Here is a 25,620-nt window from a genome sequence, read left to right as displayed (position 1 = left end):
GCTGGCCTCGAATTCACAAAGATCTGCCTGTCTCTGCCTCCCAAGTGCTTGGATTAAAGGCATGTTCCACCATGCCCAGCAAAATCTCACTAATTCTTTAAGTGGAGAAGGTATGGTGGTGGAATGTAAGCCATATCCTACACCAAAAGAAACAATAATAAAACAAAACAAAACAAAACAAAACAAAACAAAACAAAAAAACCCACCATTTCTTTCCTCGCACACATGTGACCTACCTAATAAAGGTCATATTTCTTTTTCCATTATCACTTTGCCTTCTGTCTAAACTCTAGTACTGCAAACTGTTTTTATTTGTGTGTTTTACCAGGCATGAAAGTACACACTTTTAATCCCAATACTTGCTTCCCAAGGATTTGGCTAGTGGATGTCTGTGAGTTGGAGTCCCACCTGGTCTACATAGTTAGTTCCAGGTCTGCTGGGGCTACACAGTGAGACCCTATCTGAAACAATAAAAAAGAAGCCACAAATTGTTTCCATTGTGAGAGAGGATAGATCTAAGTAGAGTGATGGTTTTTGGAGTATACACTACTATGTAGCTAATGCTACTAGACTGCTCGGCTCTAAAACATTTAAAGATTTAATTCTTATTCACAAGAAGTCTCTTGAGGGTCTAGCTGTTTTCTGGGATACCTCCTAGAGATCTAGAGTTGCTTTCTTGGATAACTGGGCTTCTGGAGCTAGAAAAGCATAGTTGAAAAGTGCTCTTACAAACCCGGGATCAGTAGTTCAATTCTCTTGATGCCCCTTTCTAAGTACAAGTTATGTCATCTCAACCTAAACACATGAGAAGGTTGAAAAAAAAAAAAAAAAAAGAAAGAAAGAAAGCTCTGTTGTCTTTGATGGACACTACTTTCCCCATCACATCGGCTTGCTACCAGTAAGATATGTGCTAAGAATGACATGGAAAGGGGAGCAGAAACATTGTAAAGGGCAGAGTTTGGGGAGGACTGACACCAGTGTCTTCTGGACATGACAGGCTCATCCTGGTCTGAACTCACAGTAGCGGTACTGTCCGCATAAGACCAGCACATGATGAAGATAGCTAGCATTCTAGCACAAAGCGGAAGAGGCACATGGGCCCCACCCCTCGCTGAGGTTCTCTTGACAGTCACTGGCTATTAGGGGAGGGAGAGTAGTCAGTTCTTTTTAGGGGTGTAATCCCTGTTAAGTTGACCAAGTTCCAGTGGGTAGCTCCACACAATCTATATACGGGTAGCACTAATTGGACTCAGTAGGTTATATAAGAAGATGATAGGAAGTTGAAAGAGATATGAGAGAATCCAGGAGGATTTAGAGGGAGGGAGTGGAGATGAATATAGTTGAAATTCACTGTATACATGTATGAAATTATTCAAGATTAAATTTAAGATATTAATTCAATAAATAAAAATCTGTTTTGTAGGAATGGGTGCTTTATTCAGAATATGCATGTTGTGCAATACACATAGAAGAAAATTCTACATTGAAATTTACAAGCAAAAGTTCTGTTTAGGTGCGTGGAATATAAATGAAAAGAAGCTAAAATTCAAAAGCAAGTCAGAGGTTTCTAAGGCTGTATCTCACTGGTGGTCACAAAGGAAAGTCAGAACTTATTTTAAGATGTTTTTTATTTATTCTTTGTCAACTGGATACATGTATACAGTGTATCTTAATCATATCCACCCTAACTCTCCCTTCTCCCTCCCATTCCTCTTAAATAGTCCTAACATGTCCCCCTTATACCCTCATGTCTTCTCTTTCCTATGTGTGCACAACCAATCAAGACTGATTAGCACTACCTGGTGGTATGAAGAGATTGTGTCCAGGTCTTGTGTAGGTAACAATGGCTACAGTAAGTTCATGAGTACAACAGCCGTGCCATATACAGAAGTGTCTCCCAGCAAGCACTCTTCCCATCCACCAGCCTTTTGATTCTTTCCACCTCCTCTTCTGGGATGTTCTCCAAGCCTTAGGGAGGATGATATAAATGTTCTGTTTAACACTGAACACTCAATAGTCACTTATTCTTAGCACTCTGACCAGTTATGAGTCTCAGTATTTAACTGTGACTACTAAAGAAAGATGTTTCTGTGGTCAAGATTGAGAACAACAGTAATCTACGTATACAAACAGAAATATTTATAAGGGAATTTGACAACATATGTATGTAACAAAACAACAGCAGTAGGTTCCTGCCTAGGGCTTATGAGCAAGTTTATATTATCAGTCATAAATTCCTTCTTGTGGAACAGGCCTCAAATCCAATCAGAAAGCAGTCATTACAACCATTCCTTCTTGCTACTATTATATCAGTGGACACATCTTACCTGGCATTGTAGCATTCAGAGTTAACTGGTGGGTAACACCTTTCTCCCCTATTAGCCTGCAAAGTATCTTCTAGTACCATGATAGCTAGCCAGAAGAGAGGAAGTTTTCAGGTCAGTTGCAGCTTGGTTCCTCTATGCCCTGTAACCAAAGTATGTTGTATCTTCAGCAATAGTTACCAATTTGTTATTGTGATAACCAAGAGAAAAAGTAATAGCCAATGTTGTTTTGTGGCTCTTGAACAATAACAGGAATTTATCTATTGCTTAGCTCTAGATTTTCTTTTACTAACTCATGTCTTCTGTGGGAAGCACACTATGTACCCAAAGTAGTGGGTTTCCATATATGCTTAATTTTCGTACAAGTCTCTATCTTTTTGAGTCTCCTTTTCTAATCTATAGGAAAGTACATTCTGTCACACGGTACTGGCAAGTTGAACAAATGTCCTGTCATTGCTTTGTAAGCACGGATAGAATACTGCTAAAACTGCTATGTGTTGGTCAAAAGTCCTTCTTCAAAGTTATTTCTTTTTCAGCTCAAAATTTCTTCATCTTTTGCCAATTGTCCTTATACTTGACTTGAAGAAAAAGTAATAATTGAAAATACCATGTTTGCTTGTCAAAGCTTTAAGAAACATCTCCACTTTTTCCTTCTTTTTAGATCATCACAAAGGTATCATGCTCATTAGTAGTTATTTCTTAGAGAGAGAAAAGTTATAAGGAAAAAAAAACCTAGATGATAATATGGGCAATTCTAGGTTGTGTGTATGTACAAAAGCTTGAAAATCAGATTGTGGTGTGTGTTCTTATTTTAAGCTTGCCCTTGTTAGCATCTTCTGAATAAACAGGTGTGTATACTTCCCCAAGCTGTCACTGTTGTTTATTTAGCATGTGTGCTTCAGAATCTACTGATGGATGATACCCAACCAGCTTGAAGCTTGACTTTCAGAAACTACAGTCTTGAAGTTTTAATGAGAGTTTCCTAAAGCCTGGTCCAAAGAATTTATTAAAACAGAGCCTGTCTCTCAAAGATACCATAAGAATATCACATTTGTACGTTAATTCTAGGAAAAATGATTATGAGTAATAGCTCTCAGCTTTCAGATAGTGCTTTTCATGTTCAAAGTGCTTGAAAAACATTAATTAAATCACTGGCAGTCAAATTAGATCAATATGTTCTCTGTATGTGCATAGCTGTACCTTCTATGTACACAGTCTTCCAAATCACACCACTGCAGATCAAACATTTCCCCCATCTGAACTTAGTTGGCTGACACTGATTCCAAGCAACAGATAATTACTGGAAAGGCTAGGCATGAGGTGAGACTATGTAAGCCTTCTTTGTTTTTAAAGGAAAAACATGACATTTATCCTTGATAAAAGGCACAGGATGAACCACAGTATGAAATGCTTCTAACTCTAGGCCAGAAGGTAACAACGATAAACCTATTCTCTTGTATTACAGTGTGGAATAGCTAAATCTCAACTAAACAGAGTTCATCAACAAAGAATATATTTTATGCTTCCTAGGCTACTGGTATTTTTGGCCCCTCTCAGCACCAATAACAAGAAGAGTTCTAAAGCTAAATATGGTGTTAATTTCAGCAATATGGTAATTGTTCATTAATGCTAGGAATCTGTGGTCACTACTGATTTGAGGAGCTTTTAGGCCAGCAAATTAAACATAGTAAATTTCATGATTATTTTTAGAATAGTTTTCACATATTTTTCGTTCAATGAATTTAATGCAGCTTTCCAAATCACCACAAGAGATTAGGTGCTCCCAGCAGACCCCCACATGAAGTATATTCCAACTAAGAGAGAGTGATAATAGCATTCCATCTTTCAATAACACCTAACAAATTAACATATCCTATTCACCAACATAATACAATCAGGAGAAGGCATGCACATACATGTATGGACACAAATTTGGCCAAAGTCTGGTTTTCTTATCCTTGGAAGCTCAAGGCTACATCACTTCAAATCGATGGCTTCAGGTTTCTCCCTCTACTTTGCCTGCCAAATTTTCTAATCTATTTCCAGGGAAGAAAAAAATACTCCTTAATTGTCTTGCAGTGTGATAAACAAAAGAGCATCTGGTTCGACTGAGCTGTCCTCTTCCAGATGGCAAAAGTACCACTTGAGGTCATGGTGGCTGTTCCTGCACACTTCACAAGACGCTTTTGTTTTTTTCTTCATAGAAAGGCGTCCTTCTGCTTCTACACTGCAGATCTGAGTTTTCTCTTTTTCACTAGTGCAAACCTGGAGTTCAGTGAGAACATATGATGTGTCCAAGGCCATCATGCTTACTGGCTACCTGGTTGAGGCATAGGAGGTAATGAAGCTGTTAGGTTACTGCCATACTCCAAGAGAAGCGTGAACTTTCTGGGAGTCATTTATGTGACTGAGTTTTGGTCCATAAAAGTAAATCAGATAAATTTTGAAGATATTTATTTTTCCTTTAATATGGAGACAAAAATTAGACACAGAGAAGAAAACTTAAATGGGTCTAAAAATTCAATAGTGTCCATAAATACAATAGCTTTAAAGGTAAATAAAATTCATATATGTTTTGTACATTTTGAATCATGCTGGTTATTTCAGTGAGCATTCATTGCCTTCAGAGACATTTCTCTTTAACGTCACACACCTTTGTTGTTAACCAGATTGGTCTTTTCTTAATGCTTATCTCTTCGACCTTTCTTCTGCATGTGATGCTATAAATTTTCTATGACCAACACCACCTACCCACTATTTAGTCTTGGCATTTCCATCTTCTTTGCCAACCTTGCCAGCAACCTTGTCTACTTATCTCCTGCCCGTGTTATCATGCAGGCTTGCATCTGCTTTTCCAGGTTCCATCTCTCCTTCAAATTCAGAATGCCAGAGGGACTAATCTCCCAATGGCCTTCCTTTAACTTGACCTCAAAAGTCCTTCTATTCATACGGCTTTATTATCTCCCCTGCTCCATTCCTTCACTCTTTCCCCAGTTTCTTACATTCTAGATGTCCTCGGCATTTCATATAGTCTTCAACACATGACTCCTTTTGGGTCTCAGTGAGAACAGGGACTGTTTGTTTCATTGCTTTGTCTTTAGTATCTAAAACACTGTGCAAAGTTCACTAAAATCTGTTGAATGATGACTAAAGACCAGATCTTTTCCAGCTTATTCGGCTATATCCCTAACAATTTCTATATTATTTCATTTTGCTGTGCACAATGTTGCTCTCCCTGTCCATGAATTATATTTCCTATGTTGGGTGTATTGGCCTCTTTTTCTCCAAGTAGATTAAGATATTTCTGAAAGGTATAGGCATTTCTATATTCTTTTTGTCTTAGCAACATTTTATGTATATTTAATAACCACTTATTATTTATTTCCTATTGTAACATATTCTTCACCATAAAGAACGTTTACATCAATATGGCTGAAATAGAAATAATAAGTTGACCATAAAAGTATCAGGATAGGGTCTATGGTCAGGGCCTGGGTTAGGGCTCTTTATCTTCTGAGTATCAAACTACAGTTTTGTGGAAAGAGAATACAATGTGGAGGATCTCCCTTGGCAAGATATCTTGCTTTCTTATCCAGCAATTTGCAGGCTGTTCCTATGAGTGTTGTTAAGGACCTGGGGCACATGTGACTCTTAATGACTCACGCCACAATCATAAAATTACCTTGGACTTCTTACTTTTTCATTGTTTCCTATGTATACTCACCAAACCCAAGTTTTCCTAAGTGGCACTGATGTCCAATATACCTAACAAATTTATGGCCTTCTGATCTTTTTACCTCTTTCCCCACCCTCCTTTCTCCCCTGCCCAGTCCACCCACAATGATTTCCTAGGAAACTCTGTCTCAGGTTGAAATCTAGGTCCTCTACCAAAGGTTCTAGCCTGCATTTGGTCCTAGCTTGCTCTTGCTTCTCAGATTTCCTGTTTTGCTTGCCTGATCTAACTTTTCCTTATTCTTGGCATGCCTGTTTTCTTCTTAGAGCTTCTGTCCAAGCATTTTGCTTTACTTCTCTCCTATGCACAGAGCTCCAAATGATAGATCTCCTTTTTGTTGTTGTGGCCTTTAAGAAATCTTTCCTTAATTTATGTGCACCATTTTCCTACTTAACATTTGGAAATTACTGTTGAGTCCTTGATTATTACTGTTGAATTATCATTTCATGCCTCATATTTTACCTCACCAATAATGTTGTAATTTTCTTGACAATAGAGATTTCATAACTCTTTTAATCAGGCACAGCCTTTGGCACCTCTGAGGATGAATGTGTTTGGTTGGATCAGAGTTCCAGAGCCAGGGCCAGAAGTGACTGAGATCATGCAGATGATCCCCGACTGAGAGATGCAGGTTACACAACAGAAATCCTTGAACATATTGGGGTGAAATGGCTTCTTACATCAATACCTAAGCTCAGATTCACAGATCATGTGTACTGAGGCAGAGCCAAGATGTCAAAGAATTCTGATGTTGAGTAGCTTTATATACAGGTCCGAGTATTAATCCTGACTTTGTTTCAATTAAGCTGGGTATATTGGGTAGGCAACTTACCTTCTCTGGACTTCAGATCGCAATCAGCAAAATGAAAAAAATTAGACTCCAGGTGATCTTAAGGACTAGATGATTCATTTATAAAATTATATGACTCTTCTTCCAGATTGATGAATTGGTAGCTCCTAGGCTTTGAGGTTTTCACAATATTTTATTCTGTGGAATAGGATTTACAAGATTCATTTGCAGTTAGGAATACTCATTTTCAGCTTTCAGCATTCACTGTTTTCTGTTTCCCAATTTGTGTAAAAGTAGATGGACAGATGGTTTATTAGGCATTTTAAATGCTTGTGATACTGTTGTTCAAGTCAACAATGGTTGTAAGCTTTGGAGGTCCACATAGAGTGTGGGCTTTGTTTAGAACAGAAGATAGTTTTCACTGCTCAATTCAAGGATAATAATATTTACTCACACAACTTAAAGCAAACTCGTGGATGTAACTCCAAAGGCCTAATCAGTTTTTGTTATTTTGGTATGCTTAATGCATTTCTGTACTACAGTCTGTCTAAGCTGTAGTTTAAAAAAAAGTTACCAGATAAAAGCATTACCATTGTGTGTTTTGCTTTTACCTGAATCACTGAATCCACAACGTGATCCCAAATACATTAGAATCATTAATCCAGAGTCATAGAAATGTAAAGGAGACAAATTCCTCATTTTATACAGACCCTTAAGAGTTTCTTGTGTTCTTTCTGACTTTTAGCGGGTCCGCGAATGTCTATTATTAATAATCAAGCTGCATCTTGAGTAGGGGTAGTATGGACAACCAAAAGGGCTGCCTGTAACTTAAGTAGAGGAAAAGCCTGCATTGGCTACCAGAGATCCTCCAGGAGTCCCGAGGGAGGGAAAGCAGGGCGCGCTGACCAATACAAGCAGGTGGGTGTGCACCCGCCATGCCATGCGGGGTCCCTGAGGCCCCGGCCCACCCGGAAGGGCAGGGACAGGGGACTGACTACAGGTGAGAGCTAGAAACCTGCCTGAGAACGCGGCCCGGTGAGCCCACGGCCCTCTCCGTAGGAAAAGAAGGCCGCAGCGCGAACGGAGGCGGCGACAAGAGGTGTGAGAGAGTATGGAAAAGCTGAAGGGGCGGCGGGGGCGCTGGCGTGACTGGAAAGCGCGCTGCGGGCGGGCGGGCGGAGAGCAGGTGTGACGAGCCGCGCTGCGGTGGGGACTTGGTTCGCTCGCTCGCCGGCTCGCACCGCGCAGGCCTCTGACTCAGGAGCTCCGCGTGGAGCCGGCCACCCGGGGGCGGAGCCTCGGGCCCGGGGGCGGGGCGAGGGCGGGGCCAGCGCCTGACGCGCCCCAAGGCCGCTGCGGCCGCGGCGGGGAGGGGCGGGCGGCCTCGGTGGCGGCCGCGGGGGAGGGGCTCGGCGTCAGCGCGTCGCCAGCTGGGCTGCCGGTGGCCTGGAGGGAGCCGAGGAGGAGGAGGAGGAGAGGAGGAGGAGGAGGAGGTGAGTCGCCTTGGCTGGGAGCTGCGCTGGCCGCGGGAGGGAGGCGGGGAGCGCGGCCCCTCCCTCCCGGCGCCCGCCTCGCGGGGCCGCGCGGCTCCGAGTTCCCAGTGGGGCGGCGGCCGCGAGGAGCGGGGGTGAGAAGGGCGGAGCCGGGCCGCGCTTCCCGGGCGCAGGCGCGCGCGCCTTCGCGCTCCGCGGGGCCGTGCCGGGGCCCCAGGCGACGCTTCCCGGAGCGCGGTGGCTGCGACGGGCGCCGGCCCGGCCGATCCCAGGCCGCGCTGGTCCGCCGGCTCTCCCGTACGGCTTGGCCCCGGCTTTCCTGGTCGGGATCCCGGCGTCCCCCCCCCCCCACCTCGGGCCGCGGAGACCCAGCACCTCGCGCCCCCTCCCCGCCCCACTCGAGGATTCGGCACAGGCTTGACGTTTCCAAATTCCGTCACGTCCCGCCCAGGCCCGGCGTTCTTTTCGCCAGGAAGGGTTCTGGGAGTGACTAAGTCTGTACGACTACCTGAGCAAACAGCAAAGTTGCAAGAATACATTCCTTTAACCCTTGGTCTCTCGGTGGGCAGCGCCCGCACCCCCAACTCCCACTCCACTGGGCAAGTGCAACTTTTATCCTCGTCTCAGAACGACGCAGCTTTAGATAAGCTTTGAGATAAGAATTGTTAAGTTAGGAACTTGGGCCCTGTGATGGGAAGTTCAGAGAGAAGGGTTTACAGTATATATATATATATATATTTTCTCTCTCACCTGTATCACAGTTTGGAAATGGAAAACGTGAGTTGAAGGTGATCTTTCCACATGCGGTGGATTGCTGCCCCTCAACCCTCTTGTGCCCCAGCTCGCCTGACATAGTTGATATTACCCCTTGAGTTGATTTTAAAGCTTGCTGTACTGGTCAGGTAAAGGAGCTGCTGGGAAAAAAAAAAGCAGTATAACTCAATAGAACCATTTTATTGGGTTCTATTAACCTGTTTAACCTTAAGCTTTAACTATGACAGGAGTTTCATTTCATGTTGGAACCCACATACCTAGTGCGATATTGAATTTTAATTAGTGCATTCCAGGTCTTGATGTGGAATAGAGTCTTCTCAGCTTCAACGGAGAATTATACACCGTTGTCCTTAGGGCCTTGTTCTTTATTTAATGAAACAGTTTAATATTAGGGTTGGAGGAACACATTTTGAATCAGGATACTTGGACAAACTTGCAGACTGTTAGGAGGTAATGCCTGAAGCTAATACTACACTTTATAGCACCATGTCGTCTTCACTCTTGTTCTGAAATCGTGTTGACATTTTTACCTTATACATCACAGAATAACAGGATTTTCCGTTTGCAGTGTAATCCAGCTTCATTATTTTACGTTTTCATGAGATTTAGAAGGAACTGAATAGAACTGCTTGCCTTTATTAAGCATTGAATTAGATGAAACCTCCTGATGGGACACTGTTGTACCCAACTTGATCTTGTTTTGGCCAAACCTTCCCCCCTACCCCCAACCCACCTCAGCCTGTTGAGCAAAGTAAAGTGCTCTCCTGAGCTCTTGTCCCTTCCCTCTTGATTATGTTATCTTAATAATTGCCAAGTGATCACTATAAATTTTTTTAAAATCCCTTTCTACTCATATGAAATGATTTCTAATTTTGACACTTTAGATACAAATGATGCAAATTACTTGTAGTTAGCAAACTATACTTATTTATATCTGTTAGTTAAAACATTTTCTTCTACTTTAGTTTAAAATTTGAATTTAATAATTATTTTTCAGTTTAAGAATTACTCAGATTCATCTTTTTTCTTGAGACAGGGTCCTATCTAGCCTAGGGTCTGGAATTCACAGTGTGTCTGAGGCTGGCCTTGAACTCCTTATCTTCACACCTCACACTTTCTACTATGCTAGGATTCTATTAGTCATATTCATTAAAAAACATTTTTATTTTAATATTTAAAAATTATATATGTGTTTGTGCATGTGAGTGCAGGTGTCTACAGAAGCCAGAGGGGTCAGATCTGGAGCTGGAGTTGTGTAGATGCTGGGAACTGAACTTGGGTTCTCTGTAAGAGCAATACATGTTCTTAACCCATGAGCCAGCTCTTCTGTCCCTGTTATTTATATTCTTGAATCAGGTAGTCTATGCCTCCCAGAAGATTAGTTTATCAAGAGTTTTAGGGTTATGGTATGTATGACTTTGGTATTCAGTAGGAAGAGAGATCCTATGCATAAATAGTAATCTACATCAATGTCCCCAGTATTACATTAAAAAAAAAGTGAACTTGAAATGCAGGAACCCTGAGGTCCTTGTTGGGGTAGGGTGGGATTTTTACATCTCTCACAGCACAGTGTTTGGTGTAGGCATAGTAAATACTTGTTGCTTCTGTGTTTTGTCTTGGTAGGTGCTTTTTGAAAGATCGCCATGTGTTTTTAATCTGTATGGCTGGTGTCAGTCCAGTGGATACTCTGTAAACGCTTTGTCTTGTTGGTAGATGAGTTCCTGGAAGTCCCAAATTATGATTCTAGTAAACTTGAAACTACTGATTTTCCTCTTTGTGTTGAACCAGTACTGAAAGAGAGAATACCAAGGTATATAATAGAAGAATTGGGGGAAGAAGTATTAATTTTGTTCTTTAATGTAAAAATTTCAGAGTACAGTTTTTTTTTTTTTGGTTTTTCGAGACAGGGTTTCTATACGTAGCTTTGTGCCTTTCCTGGGACTCACTTGGTAGTCCAGGCTGGCCTCGAACTCACAGAGATCCGCCTGGCTCTGCCTCCCGAGTGCTGGGATTAAAGGCGTGCGCCACCACCGCCCGGCTCAGAGTACAGTTATATAAATGTGGTGATAGAATATACCTCCATTATATGAGATTAATGTGAAATTTCTACTGGAGCAAAGTTTGATAACCATGAATTGAGCAACCTTTAATTGTTATGATAGGCCATATTTTAAAGTGTTGGTTTCATTTTATAAGGATGCATTCTTCAGCCTGTAGATTGAATAAATAACATGATTTGGGAGTTTGGACTACTTTGTTAGGCTATCCTAGAATGATATTTTAAATGATCCAGTGTTCTTTATGTTGGTGGTAATTACTAAAACATAATGGATCTTCTCTTTCTTTTATGCTTATTCTTGGCTTTTTCTTTAGTAGATCACACTAGTGTTTGTGTATTCAAGCAAAACAAAATAAGAAACATGTCAAGATTTCTTTTGCTAAGTAAAGTAACTTTTTCCATTGAAACTGATAGAATTTGGCCACCGAATGCATAGCCAGGCCAATTCCATAGAGTGATTACTATTTGAACATGTAAAGTTCTATATCATAACCTTTACAGAGATACTTTCTTTGAACTACATTCCTTTTTTTCCTACTGATAATATTATCAAAAGTGAATTTATAGTAGAGTAGGATGGTGCTTAATTATATGAAACAGTCATCTTGCATCCATCTATACGGGTTCTTCACTCAGCCCCAGTCTTCTTGGACTACCCACTTTTAGGTTAGTCCCTTTTACACAGATAATTAGGTAAATATACTCCCACCCCATTGTCCCGAAAAATTTCTTTTGATAGGAGCCAGAGTTGTATCCTGATCATCCGTTCTTCACAGAGGTATGGTATTATGCTATATATACCTTTGGCATGTACTCTGTGTGCATGTGAGAGTTTATTTTTAAACACATTTCTTTTTTTTTTTTTTTTGGTTTTTCGAGACAGGGTTTCTCTGTAGTTTTGCGCCTTTCCTGGAACTCACTTGGTAGCCCAGGCTGGCCTTGAACTCACAGAGATCCGCCTGGCTCTGCCTCCCGAGTGCTGGGATTAAAGGCGTGCGCCACCACCGCCCGGCAACACATTTCTTATCATAGCTTTACAAATGTATGACATAAACATCTCAAAGTATGTAAGAAATGTACAGAATATTTCAAGTATAGTTACAGAGGGAATTAGGATATAAAATGAGATAAGAGTTAGTAAGAATATATAGGTCTCTCCTCCTCCTTGCGAGATTATATTTAAGCTATTTGAACAAATGATAAATTTTTTGAATACTTGTCAAAAAAGTCGTCGGGACTTCTTCCTTCCTTCCCTTCTTCCCTTCTTCCCTCCTTCCCTCCCTCCCTCTCTCCCTCCCTTTCTCCCTCCTTCCTTCCTTTTTTCCTTCCTTCTAGATCCTCTGTGGAACTAGAACATTTTCTTTGCTTAGGCACCAGGAGCAGGTTGACCAGCTTCCTTCCTTCTCTATGTCCTCCTCTACATAGGAAACTGAGGCCTGTTTGCATCCCTAGATAGTTAAGGTCTTGGCAGAACCAGGATACTATGTGTGATACCTTCTTCTAGATTCATACTCACTGTATTGCTCTTTAGATACTGAAATGTGGATTCTGTCACTGTTACCATTTGTAACACTTTTGAGATTCAACTTTTCATATGCATCAGAAACCCAGTAACATCCAGGATCTATCCAGTCATGACTCAGAATCCATTCCTGGCTGGCCTTTAGTTAGGTTCTCTACCACTGTGTTAGTGGAGTAATGAATTCTTTTTGTCCATTTTGAATGGTGGCTAACTATTTTCAAGTGTTTGACTTTCTGCCTCTCTGGTCTCTGCATTTTGAGCTTTCTTTTGAAAAGGTGTTCATTATACATTTCTGTAGTATGACTATTTCCTGTCTTTTAGACTGTGTATACCTTAAGAGTGAGACTGGATCTCATAGCGAGTTATTAATTTGGTTAAATACACATCCATTCTAATAGTAAGTTCTGTATTATTATTGGAGGAAGGACAGTGTCCATAGAAAATTCAGAATTCATTTAAGAAGTTTAGACATTTTATTTCCAACATTAGTACTTGGGAAGTTTCATATTTTAAATTATAAATATCCATATGAAAAATGACTTCAGTCATCTTACAGACATTTACTTAAGGCACAAAAATTTTACTATATTGAATTGTAAGGCATTGCACATTTCAATGTGTTTTGAGTTTGATAAATATTATATATTATTTTATATTTCTTACACATAGAAATTTTATGGCACTATAAAGAAGTGAGTTTAATGACCCCATTTTTGTTCATTAGTAATTATATACTAAAGAGTAAATTCTCATTACAAGGCCCTTAAATTACTGCCTATAAAAAGAGAGACCTCTTTGATTTTGTTCTCCATACAATTCTAGTTATTGTATTGAGGGAAGTCATCAAACTCTTTAGTAGTCTAAACCTTTAATTTGGTTTGAGAACAGCAGTCATATATTGAACTCCCAAATTGCCATGTCTTTAACAAGCAATGCAAACACTCTGTATTAAAAAGGTAATGACCATAACTTTTCTTGAAGGGTTTCTTGTACTAATTTTTTAAAGAGGACATTTGAACTAAATTTCCCGCAAAAGCCCAAATCTCCTACATTTAATGATAGTAGAATACATGTGAATGTGTAGAAGGGAAAGATGGTAATTTGTCTAGTGGTATCTTTAAGTGGATAATTTGCTGATTATGTTGAGGTAAACATTTTATAACTCTAAAGGAAAACTTCAATTATCTGAATGAAATGAAGTATGTAAAATTAATTCAGATAAATGGGGGAACTCTTACTGTAAATGATGCATGTTAAGAGATATGACCTCAATCTCCCCCCCCTCTCCTTTATGTTTGTCATTTGCTTTTACATTACAGAATTGTGATTCTTCTTGGTCACTCTAGGAGTTATTGATGGGAGGAAGTAATGATCTTTTTTTTTTTTTTTAAATCTCTCTTTCCCACGATCTGGAATGATGTTCTGTGACATGAGTTCATCTCTGTTTTGTACTGCCTTCTGTTTTAGTGGTATCCATGAGCCTTTCATTTTTTTCTGCTCTTCACCAATGTGTGTGGACTCTGAGACTATGATTTGGTTGAAATTAAACCACATTAACTCTCCTGTTCACAGATGCTTATGCTTCTTAAAAGTTGGATTTCAATAAGTATATTGAACTGATTAACTCTTTAATTCTTTTCCTCTCTATGTCTTTAACAACTGTTTTGTAGTGTACACTGTAGATGTAACCAACAGTCTTATTAAATAAGAAACACAGAACCAATGTAAAAGAGAAAGCCGAGAGGTCAGAGCTCAGAGCTAAAACTCACCCTTCCTCCTGTGGTGTCCCAGCTTCACGAAAGAGAGCTATATCCTGTCTGTCCGTCTTTTTATAGTATTTTGTCCTGCCTTCTCATTGGTTGTAAACCCAAACAGGTGACTGCCTCATCACTGTCTGTATGTACAGCCCCCCAGGTCTTAAAGGCATATGTCTCCAATGCTGGCTGTATCCCTGAACACACAGAGATCTATGGGATTAAAGGCGTGTGCCACCACCGCCACACTCTGTCTATGGCTCTAATAGCTCTGACCCCCGGGTAACTTTATTTATTAACATACAATCAAAATCACATTTCAGTACAATTAGAATACCACCACAGTACACCCTTAAAATAGAAATAAACCTCAGGGCATGACTCCTGACCTTTGCAGATTCTAACTTGAAATGGAAATTTTGCTGAAGGCTTGGGGTTTAGGAAAATGACTTCTGTTGCAGTTGACTGAGGTTTGCAGTACCCTTGATTTTGAAAGCTATTGTGTAATTTCTAGATGGCCCCTCTAGCTGTGATGATATTATCTTCTAAGCTTTTTTTTTTAAATGTAAACAGCTCACATAAATGTGTGCTGACATTGTATAAGCCACTTCATTACTTCATTCTTTAATGTTACCTATAGGTCCTTTAATTTGAAGCATTTGCGAACATGCTTATTTTCAACATGTTCTTATTTTTATTTGTTGATTTTTTAGATGTAAGATGAGTCATATCTTGATTGATTTGGGTAGAGTGTGGTATCAGTAAGAGCTGTATCAACTTTGTGAGCAATTGGTGAGTCATTGAGACTTTCATTTATTTATTTATTTTTTCCTTTCTTTTTTTGAGACAGGGTTTCTCTGTGTAGCTCTGGCTGTTTTGGAACTCACTCCTAGACCAGGCTGGCTTTGAACTTGGAGATCCACCTGCCTCTGCCTCCTGAGTGCTAAGATTAAAGGTGTATGCCATTACCACAGGCTGAGACTTCCTTTAATAGATCTTGATGTATGACCAAAGATTTTGGTCTCAAGAATCAGTCGAGTCTGATTTTGATTTTTATACAGTATAAGCTTTAGACCTTGGGGGGAAAGTAGGCATTTAACTTGCTTGAATTTCAGTTTCCTTGTGTTTGAAATGGGCATAATATCATGTAGCAGTTAAAAAATTAATAACAACATTTGATATATTAATTCATGATCATATTTTAACAGTGTGAATTAATAAATCTCTAGTTTGAACCCTACTTTAAATGGAAGTTATTTCCCGGTTGAAGATAGAAGCAGTTGAGTAACTCAAAGCCTTTCCAAATAAAAATCTTGTTCAGATGACTTTAAAATTATAGAAGGCTTGCTTGTTTAAGGGCAGAAGAGATGACTAAGCCCTTAAAGGTTAGGCTCACAACCTAAAATATTAAGTTATAGAAGGCATAAATTATCAGTCTATTTATATACACATAATGTACTAATCATTGGTATAAGGAGGTAGAATATATTGTTTTTACAGTTTAGATGTCCCCCCAAAGGGCTCGGTTTCTAAAGTGGTGCTATTAGCAGGGGTTGTGGACCTTTAAGTGGTAGGACCTAATATTGCAAGGTATTAAAGGTTACTGGAATCATGAGACCCTGGTCTCATAATATCTGTTTCCTGACTTGAGATTTATTACCTCCAGTTTGCTCTTTCACTATGATATGCCTCCCTAGCCAGAAGTTTTCATCCATAATAAAGGTAAGTTATTGAGACTTAATATTAGATATGCATAGTACTTGTTTATGTCTGAATCTAAGGTAAACCAGTAGCTTTTATTGTGACCTTGAACAAAAGACTTTTTTTTTGCCTCTAATCTAGATTTATTTCATCTATGGTATAATAGCTAATGAATAGAGATATAAGAAGGTTAAATGAGATAATGTTTGTATATGAAGACTCAATGCTGCTTGCTGTTATTTGTATTACTATTAAGTTTCAGAACAAATGAGAACATTTTGAGTTAAAATCAAAACGTCAATGCAGACACTTGTTACACTAATTGTATGGGGATATTTACTGTGGATTTGAGGATGTTACTATCATTTATAGCTTTCTGTTTTTTCTTAAGATGATAGTTCTCAGGGGCTAGAGAGATGGCTCAGCCATTAAAGAGCATGGGCTGCTCTTCAGAGGACCTGGGTTCAAACTCTTGAACCCATATGGCAGTTCACAACTGTTTGTAATTTCAAAATCTAACATCCTCACACAGACATACATGCAGGCAAAACAACAAAGCACATAAAATAATGTAAATAAATAAATTTGAAAAAAGATAGGAGTTCTCAAGCCAGGTAGTGGTGGTGTATGCTTTTGAACCCAGCACTAAGGCAGAGGCAAGTGGACCTCCGAATCAAGACCAGACTGGTCCATGGAGTGAGTTCCAGGACAGAGAAACTCTGTCGTGGGAAAAAACCAACCAACCAACCAACCAACAAACAAGATAGTAGTTCTCAGAATGTGATATAGCTACTTGTCAGCAGGTATCTTTTGCAATTGGGGGGGCATAAAATTAGAACTATTATCGTAGTAATGAAACTTTTTGCCTTTTTGACATGACATTTGTGTTGTGGTTTAAAAACAAGAAGGAGTAAGTTTGTGGACATCTCAATAGAAATTAAATTCCAGTGACACCAAACTGTACTAGTAATTGTATGTGCCTCATGTGACATGTGCATTAAAAAACACTGAAAACAGCAAATATCCAGCCATCTTTACTTTAGAAGGTACTTGAGGAAGAAATAGCAATGAGTTTGTAAGATTTTAACTTATTAATCTTTCTTTTAATATTTGTTCTGATAAAATTGGAAAGATACAAAAGGCAGTTCTGATTTATATCCAATGTATATTTGTCCAGAGAAAATAACAACAACCTCTCATGCTTTTTTTCTGAGTTATCAGTAAAACTAGCTACATTTTCTATATGAAATACCACTTCTACTTTAAAGAGTGAATAAAAAAGAAACTATGATATTTAGACTTAGTCATCTGTCAGTCATTTTCTTGAAAATAAAGAAGAGGACCTGCCACTCTAAGGGAACAGCTGTTCATGTTTGTTGCAAATATAAAAATTCAAAATTTTATATGAAAATTAAAATTTTACAAAAACCTATGTTATTTGCTATGCTCTTTTCTGCTTTTCAATATTTAAGAAATTCTTCTGGTGCACAGTGATACTAGTGACTGTTTGCTGCTTTATAATGAATTATGATATGTGTCTAGTAAATCAGTGTTTTTCAAATGAAAAGTGTTACAGATAAGGATTAAAGATCCTTTTTTAAAGCAAGCGATATAATACAATAAAGTTTCTCTATATTAAATTCTCCATTATAACTAACCCTTAAGAAATTCCTGTTTGCCAAGTTTTGGTGTAATATTCTAAAAATTATCCATTACTATATGAACAGGCTATTAGCATTAACACATTTTTCTATGTGTTTTGTGAGGCCATAGCCTAGCTTAGTCAAAACTATATATTACAGCAGATTGAATATAGAACTAGCTATGAGAATTCACTTGTCTTCTCCTAATGATATTTGAATTTCAAATGATATTTGAAAAACTGTTATAACAGTATTATTTTCCTATTAAGCTTTTATATTTTAAAAGTTCCCATAACATGAGAAATTTATTTTGAATATTACGTATCTTATAGGTTTATGATGATTTGATAAATATTTAGTATCTTATTTTCTAATACAATAAATATTGGTAATTTTAATACACAAAGTCTTTGGGAGTGATACAACAATTTTTAAGACTGTAAAAGGAGTTTAGATACTAAGAGATTTGAGAACTTTCTTTTTTATTAAGCTCATTGAGTGGAGTCTTAAAGATTTAGTCTATTTATTATTTCTTTCAATATGGACTTCATGTATCTAATTTATTTCCCTAATTTTAAGGCTCTGTGGTTATTGGATTTTTGTGTCATTTTTGAAATAGGCAAGATTCTTGCATGTCTTTAAAGATTATTTATTTTTTTTTTTTTTGTTTTTTGAGACAGGGTTTCTCTGTGTAGCTTTGGAGTCTTTCCTGGAACTCACTCTGTAGCCCAGGTTGGCCTCGAACTCACAGAGATCTGCCTGCCTCTGTCTCCTGAGTGCTGGGATTAAAGATGTGAACCACCATCACCTGGCGAAAGATTTATATTTTTAAGATTGATGCCACCCCAAGGTACTACTGAATTGAGATAATAATTTCAGTTAACCTCTTCCTTCCTGATACCATGTATGTGATTGTGAGCTCTGACATGATTTTATGCTCAGAGATGCAGATAACCTGGGCCCTCTTGGTGGGTGGAGATAGCATTTGGTGAAGCAGACAACTAGCAATAGCTGAGAGAAAAAAGGAAATGTAATATGTAGCCTTTTGAGGCAGATGCTAAAACAACTTAGAGATGTTACAAGGTGAGTATTTTTTAGGTGGGAAATACATCAATATGTATAGATTTTGATTTTGTTATATTCTTACATTTGGAGTTTGTATGAACTGAGCTGAAGTAACGAGCAGGACATTTGTGAAGGTTGAACTCTTAGGCTGAAGTTTGAAGGTTCAAAGAAAAATAATTAAGAGGTGCTTTTGAGGCCAGGAGGGGTTGAAATATTCAGGTTGTAAAGCACCCAAAGAAATCCATATGTCAGAGTGGATGTTAGAGCATGTCTAAGAAGTGATGGTCACCATGTACACTAATGTAAAAAAAATGTTGTCCAGCTCTGGAAAATGTAGAGGCCTCTAGTATAGTTGGTACAGAGTAGAAATCCAGAACTAACAGCGTTTTGGACATGGAAGAGATCACTATTGGAGACTTGAAGTTGAGCTCTTCCTTCCCGTCCAAGGTCATTAGTAAGTCCTTTGATTGATGCAAAGCTGAGCCCAGGGAAGAGCGAAGGGAGTATAGCTGTCTACATTGGAGGGAAATACTTGTTAATCGAGTGGTTGGGAAGTAAGACGGAAACAACAGTTGATTCATTATTGTCATTCATCTTAGGTTCTTAAAACAGCAACCTGATGGTATTATAATGCCTACACCAAACACTTCTCTAGGCTAAGAGTTGGTAGACTTTCATCTTTAAAGGACCCAGATGGTAAATATTTTGGGTTTCTATAGCAATCATTGTTGCTCAGTAAGAAAGCAGCTGTAGAGAAGTAGTGAAGGAACATGCCTGTCTTTTAGTAAGCATTATTTGTGGAGACTGAAAGTGGATTCCATATTGTTTTCACCTGTCACAGAATATAAGTTAACTTTTTCCCAATTACTTAAAAATAGAAAACCCACATTTAGGTTATACCTATATAAGAACAGGCAGGAGTGTTGATTTTGCATATGTGTTCTACTTTGCTGACCTCTGTTTTAGGAAAGAAATGTCTTATCAGTTATGATGATGAGAGCTTGGCAGTACTGAAATAGATGTTCTCTAGGACAATGCTGTTAGTGATACTGTCTTCTAGGTGACACTGATGATAAAAATCCATTGAAGTATTTAGATGTGACATCTGCAGCAGGTTCTAATCATTCAGTTATGAGACAGACTGGAAACTTGACAAGGATTGTCACCTACTGTGCAGAGAGAGCCAGAATCCATTACAGAAATTGTCTGGGTGAGCTGCCTGCTGGGGCCAGTGATGCACCGTTAGACAAAGATGGTGAAAGAGACAAGTTTGCCGTATCCTTGGGATGACTAACTGAGTGTGGCACAAGTATGGCATTAAGCCATATGATTCCAAAAACTTTATGATTACATAAAAATAAAAATGAAAAAAAAAAAAAGAGTAGTGGTGGTTGGTGTAGTTGAAGTAAATTTGATCTTTATTTGCGGAATGTGTACTGCATTACCATTCTATAATGATATGTAGCAATTGCCTTGGTAATCTAACTTTAAAGATCCGGTTTTTATTCATGACACTTACATAGTTATTACCTTTTAGGGTTGAATTCTAAAGGGAAATGCAACAAAGAATGACAGCTGTTTACTAGACTAGGTTAGTTTAAGCACTATAATGTTTTTCTTTATTTTTATACATTTTAAATCAAAATATAATTGTATCATTTCTCCCTTCCCTATTCTCCTTCTAGACTCTCTCACCTCTCGCATGCCTTCCTCACTCTCTAATTGATAGCCTCTTTTTCTTTATTATTGTTACGTGTATGTGTGTGTGTGTGTGTGTGTGTGTGTGTGTGTGTGTGTGTTAATGCACAAATACATAAATAGAACCTGCTGAGTTTGTTTTGTTGTGTATATGGTTTCAGGGGTGACCACTTTGTATTGGCTAACTAATTGGGCTCATGGCTGGGAGAGGCTAATTCTCCCTCTTTCAGCAGTCATTTATTGCCTGTAGTTCTTTGTCTAGGGGTAGGACCAACCTATTGAAATTTTCCCTCTTCTGTGTTAGCTTGTTTATTGGTATTGTTATTGCTTGGGTTTTGTTTATGCAGCCATTTCTAGAAGAGACTGACAGCAGTCTTTCTAGTGTTCTCTGGCTCTGGAAATCTTTCTGATCCCTGCTTTGTGGGAGTTGTGATGTGCATCATCCCTGTGCATCATCTGCGTTGTGTCCGATTGTGGTTTTCCATTTACTTTACATTTACTTTAAAGAGAGGCTTCTTTGATGAGGGGTACAACTTCACTTGTCTGTGGTATAGGGATGAGATTTAGAATGTAGTAAGGGATTATGCTAGTCTAGTAAAGTCGAGGCAGTGAATCGTTGTCAGATCTTGTGGTATATGCCAAAGAGAGGTATAGCTGGGTTCTCTGGTAGATTTATTTTTAGCTTTTGAGGATACTCTATACTGACTTCTACAGTGGCTGCACCAGTTTGCATTCCCATCAACAGTGAGTGAGCGTTTCTCCTTCTCCATGACTACACTAGCGTTTGTTGTCAGTTGTCTTGTTGATCTTAGCAGTTCTGACTGGCTAAGATTTCAAAGTTATTTTAATTTGCATTTCCTTAATTGCTAAGGATGCTGAACCCTTTTTGAGGTGTTTCTTAGTCTTTTATTTTTTTCTGTGGGAACTCTGTCTAGATCTTTAGCCCAGTTTTTAGTTGGATCATTTGTTTCTTGACTCTGGTTTTTGAGTTCTTTGTATTTTCTGGAGCCTCAGTGAAATATATAGCCAGCAAATTAGCTCTCATTCTGTGGTTTTCCTCTTCACTCGATTGGTAATTTCCTTATCTGTACAGAAGCTGTTTATTTTCATGAAGTCCCATTTGTCAATTGTTGACCTTAATTCCTGAGCAAATGAAGTTATATTCAGAAAGTTCTGTCCTACATCTAAATCTTGTAGGAAACTGCCCATTTTCTTTCTTTCTTTTTTTTTTCTGGCAGTTTTAGTGTTTGAAGTTTCACAATGAAGTGGTTCTAATTTTTGTTCAGGTGATAGATACAGATCTAATTTCATTCTTCTGTATACAGTTTTCCTAGGACTATTTGTTGAAGATGCTGTTTGTTCTCTAATAAGCACTACAATTTTCTCATGTAAATTTTACTTGGGATTCTTGAGAGTGTGTTGTCAAGTAATGTATTTAAAGTATATTTGTATTTGCAAAAAGAACACAGAGAAACCCTGTCTCGAAAAACAAAACAAAACAAAAGAAAGAAAGAAAGAAAGAAAGAAAGAAAGAAAGAAAAAGAAAAAGAAAGGTATCTCTGACTTCCCATCCTGCTTGTTCTGTGTCTTCTGAGATTTCGCCTTTCTTCTTCCCAGCATTTTCCTAGTTTGGCTCTTCCACCCAATCTCTTTCTGCCCTGCTATAGGCCTGTCAGCTCTTTGTTAACCAATGAGAGTAATACATGTTTACAGTGTATGAAGATTGTTTGACAGCATGTATCTGAACTTTAGAACTCAATAATTTACTGAATTGTCTTTGGTATTAGTATAGTATTGTTTAGTTCTATTTGTAGGTATTCCATGACAGAAAATGCTTATACAAGAGTATAAAAATGAGCCATTATAGAAACGAATGCATATTGTAAGCTGAATTGGATGAACTCCAAATAGAATGTGTGGAAAATGTACTTGAAAGAAGTACTATGTTGGAAGAACCAACAAAAGAAAATTAAAGCATATACTCCATTTGATTCAGTTGATTAATTTCTTGGTATAATAGGATTTTAGTTTTGTTAAGGAAAGTGTTAGTAAGTGCTTGGAAAAGAATAAATAAGACACTGCAGTAGGCATTTCAGGGAAGGCAAAGATGGCTGTGACATTTTTGTCTTCAGGGATCATCTGCTTCAATGTAAATAGTTGAAGTTCATGTGTAGCAGAATAACATAGGTGCTTTACATGTTTATGTGCCAATGTTGTAGCAGTGGGAAAGACTGGTACATGTCATTGAGGTTCAGAATATACCATATGGAGGAGGCCAGGTGTAAGATGGATGTTTGAAGGAGAGAAGATGAAGTGGGAGACTATTTTAGCATGGGATATAAACAAAAGCATGACATTGGGAATAGATAGTTGTGAAGAAGTAATGCTGGCTCACATGGGATGGATACAAGCTAGAAAATTCTCCCAACCATTAGTTAGGGATGTATATCTATGTTATAATTACAGTAGTGGTTTTGATATTTTTATATGTCATTTGTGTATTTCTTTGTTAATGCTTAAAGTATTTTAATGAGATAGACTGTGCATTATCCAGTTGGAAATACCACTCACTTAAAAACCTGGATATTAGCATCAAAACCCAAATTCTCAGTCTAATTACAATGTCTGTTCTTCTCTTTGCTGGTTAGTTTTTGCTGCCTTGACTAAAAGTAGGGTCACCTGGGAAGAGGTATCCTCAGTTGAAGAATTGCCACTGTCACATTCGCCTATGGACAAGTCTGTCTGTGTAGGCATTTTCTTGATTAATGATTGATGTGGAAGGGCCCAGCCTAGTATGAGTGACGCCGTCACTGGATAGATAGTCCTGGGTTACATAAGAAAGCAAGCTGAGCAAGCCATGGAGACGAGCTAGTAAACAACCTTCTCTTGTGGTCTCTGCTTCAGTTCCTGTTTCTTGTTTCCTGATTGAGTTTCTGTCATGGTTTCCTTGATGATGGACTGTAATTTGTTAAGTTAAACATTTTTCTCCCCAAGCTAGTTTTGGTCAGTGTTTTATCACAACAGAAAGCAACATAGGAATTCTCTTTGATTTGAAACAGTAAAATATAGAGAAACCAAATTAAGACATTTTTTACACATGATCCTAAGAAGCATTTGGCAGTACAATTAGTTTAATAACAAGTAATTTTATTTCTTCAACCTTCCCAGAATAAGAATGAGTATCTTGATGCTAGTGTCATCTTTAAATAGTTATAACTTTAGGAATATGTCTGTTCACATTAGTATAGTAAATGTACACCTTAGTAATCCATATTGCTCTACTTGATATGTGAAAGTAAAAATAAAGGTGTGAAGTGCCTAGCAGACTTGTATGGATTTTGGTAAAACAACACACACAATCTATTGGTCTTGGTGCTGAGTCCTTGATATATTGAATTCAAATATAAACTACTTTCTAAAAGCTAAACACATAATACAGGTGTACATTTAAACATACCTCACAATTTTCAGTGATTTGTGTTACAAAAAGATAGTAACCATTCCATAAATTTTTTTTTTTAAAATAAGAGTGTGAGTCTTATTAGTGCATGTTATTTATAAATAGGAATGAGTTCTAAAAGGAGCTGGAGAGATGCTTAGTGTTTAAGTGGCTTACTGCTTTTGCAGAGGATCTGGGTTTGGTTCCCGTATCTATATGATGGCTTACAACCACCTGTAACTCCATTTCCAGGTGATCTGATGCTTTTTTCTGCCCTCTGCAGACTCCTGCACATAGGTGGTACACATAAACTCATGCAACTATAAACCCATACACATTAAAAAAAGGGGGTGAATTTCACTATATTTTCTTTCTTTCTTTTTTGTTTTTGGTTTTGAGACAGGCTTTCTCTGTGTAGCCCTGGCTGCCCTAGAACTTGCTCTGTATACCAGGCTGACCTCAAACTCACAGAGATCCACTTGTCCCTGCCTCCCAAGCTCTGGGATTAAAGGCCTGTTCCACCACCACCTGATTATGTTTTCATGTATATAAAGTACTTTGCTTGTTATCCATTATTCTTATGGATATCCATAGAAGAACTAAGGAGAATAAGGATATCTTATTATCTCATTATCCAGACTTAGTTCTCCTCCCATTGATTCCTTTCTTATTCTCAAATGCTGACCCCTGTGCACCTCTAATTTTGATTATAAATATGAGAAAAACATGATACAATTGTCTTTCTTAGCCTGGCTTATTTTTCATAATGTAATCTCCAGTTCTGGTTTTAATCTGGTATTTCTTTTTTTTTTTGGTTTTTCGAGACAGGGTTTCTCTATGTAGCTTTGCGCCTTTCCTGGAACTCACTTGGTAGCCCAGGCTGGCCTCGAACTCACAGAGATCCGCCTGCCTCTGCCTCCCAAGTGCTGGGATTAAAGGCGTGTGCCACCACTGCCCGGCTTAATCTGGTATTTCTATGCTTTGCCCCATTCTTCTTGGGAATGGGGATGTTTGCTATTGTATATTGGGATATATAACTTATTTTTGATTGAACATGGTACACAGCCTGAGTCTAAGAGACTCTGTACTTATACTTATGGAAACTTTTGAAGTTAGATTCCATGTATTTTGCATTATGAGATGTCCACGAGCCTATACAGATAAGGGTTAGAAGGATATGCCTTAAAAGCTTGGTGTCAAATTGACCAGGGTAGACTTATGATTGTTAATATTATCAACTTCTGAGAATTTAGATAATCAAGGAAGCAAACTTCTGGAAATGCCTGTGAAGCCTTTTTTGGGAGGTGAGGTATATTTCTTGACAGGGTCTCACTATGTAACTCTGGCTGTCCTGGAACTCACTGTATAGACCAGGCTAACCTCAAAGAATTCATAGATACCTGCCTGCCTCTATCTCCTGAGTGCTGACATTAAAGGCATGCACCATTATGCCATGTTTCTATGGAGGCATTTCTCATTCAGTTGATTGAGCCGGGAATACTCAACCTAAATGTAGGTGGGATGATGGAATGGGTCTTAGAGTACATAAAAAGGAGAACGTATTTATCTCTCTACTTTTTGATAGATGGAGTATAACCAGCTTCCTCATACTCTTGCTTGCTTAC

At 38.5% G+C, this 25,620-nt stretch overlaps 1 long non-coding RNA gene across 1 annotated transcript; it reads right to left on the bottom strand.

The window, feature by feature from the left end:
• Window positions 1-1,610: 1,610 nt before the first annotated feature.
• Window positions 1,611-8,103, bottom strand: LOC119087836. Its single transcript, XR_005091318.1, has 3 exons — window positions 6,890-8,103; window positions 2,328-2,466; window positions 1,611-1,968 (listed from the first exon to the last, which is right to left on the bottom strand). It is a non-coding gene; the product is annotated as an uncharacterized LOC119087836 (long non-coding RNA).
• Between the last annotated feature and the right edge of the window lie 17,517 nt (window positions 8,104-25,620).

Source organism: Peromyscus leucopus, chromosome 4, assembly GCF_004664715.2.
Source record: "Peromyscus leucopus breed LL Stock chromosome 4, UCI_PerLeu_2.1, whole genome shotgun sequence".
NCBI lineage: Eukaryota > Metazoa > Chordata > Mammalia > Rodentia > Cricetidae > Peromyscus > Peromyscus leucopus.
The sequence above is the reverse complement of the archived record's forward strand: the minus strand, read 5'-3'. Positions and strand labels throughout refer to the sequence as shown.